We start from the raw sequence: 1,406 nt of genomic DNA, 5'->3' as shown, positions 1-1,406 counted from the left end.
ATCAGAATAAAGTAAATCTCATTTTAATAAATAACTTTTGCTGGTATTATATTACTTAATATCAAAATTAATACATTAAATAACTAATACCAATATCTGATCTATGTCTATCTCTGATATAACACGCATTATTTATAGCTCCTACAGAAATAGCACATTTCTCATTTAAATACTTCAATGCAAATGAACACTGATATTTAACAATCACTTACACATTGTTTCTGATCTTCCATAAAGAGAGATACTGTAGTTTGTCAAGTATCCACAATGCAAGAAATACTCTCTATATACAATACTTTCTGATGTACCTTATATCCTTTGTTTCCTCTGCGTCAAAGAAAACACACTCCTGCTCAATAATACTGATAAAACAACTTATTCTTGATGATTCTCTCCACAAACTGTGAGACACACTGACACTATAAAATTGATAATAACACACATTGTTTATAACTATCATTCTTTTGGTGAACCCATGTAAAACTACTTCTGAGAGACGTACAAAACATCCCCAATATAACACACCTTCTTTATGTAGCATCCGTCGTATAGTATGACTATATCTTGCAGCCTCTAAACAAACACCATCTGAAAATACTTCCTGTATGGGTCTTGAGGGAAATGCTGTAGAAACAGTTTACTTTTAAAAGTAATGCAATCCTTATGTTACAAGTATTTTTATTCTGTTATTGATATATATATACATATATTAAATTAACACACTGGGGCTCCACTCAGGGGCAAGATGTGATTTCCCACACTGACGGCTCTATTCACATGGGGTGGGTGGAAGGGAGGAAATATTGAAGGAAGAGGCATCCTACTGCACACCTTGCTTCATCCATTAACAAAGTAGCATTGGTGGATATTCTGGACCATGTCACCTCCTTACCTTCGCAGTCAGTAATGCCATGCAGTACAGGGAACTCAGGGAACTTTTCTGCCCCAGTGTGAGTCTTTGGGAAGGGGGAAGAATAACCTTCAAGGCAGAGAAAAGACAAAGGGAAATAAGCACCTTAAAATTAAAAAGAATGGTAATGTGAAATCACAGAAATTTGTTTTAGAAATTAAAATGGTTGGGGATTTCCTTTCAAAGGTGGATTAGGGGAAATTATTCTGTGGCAAACCAGGCCAGAGGAACTGGAAGACATGATAAGTGAAAGAAGTCATGAGCTAAACTTTACTTTAATAATTTGACAGTCATTGACGATGCAGTAGGCTGGTGCCATGTGCAGTGGGCATTACCTCAGCTGAAGCATTCCAAAGGAGATTCAGATAATACCAATGACATGAAAGTGTACATGAACTTTACACTAGAGTAAGAAGAGACGAAAGCAATTAAGGAATCAGAAGGGGGCGACCGACGAGCGTTTCGATATACATTTATTGGCTCCGAACCTATCGGG

This window comes from Callorhinchus milii, unplaced genomic scaffold, assembly GCF_018977255.1.
Source record: "Callorhinchus milii isolate IMCB2004 unplaced genomic scaffold, IMCB_Cmil_1.0 Scaffold5, whole genome shotgun sequence".
Taxonomy (NCBI): domain Eukaryota; kingdom Metazoa; phylum Chordata; class Chondrichthyes; order Chimaeriformes; family Callorhinchidae; genus Callorhinchus; species Callorhinchus milii.
This window is presented reverse-complemented; position numbering follows the sequence as displayed.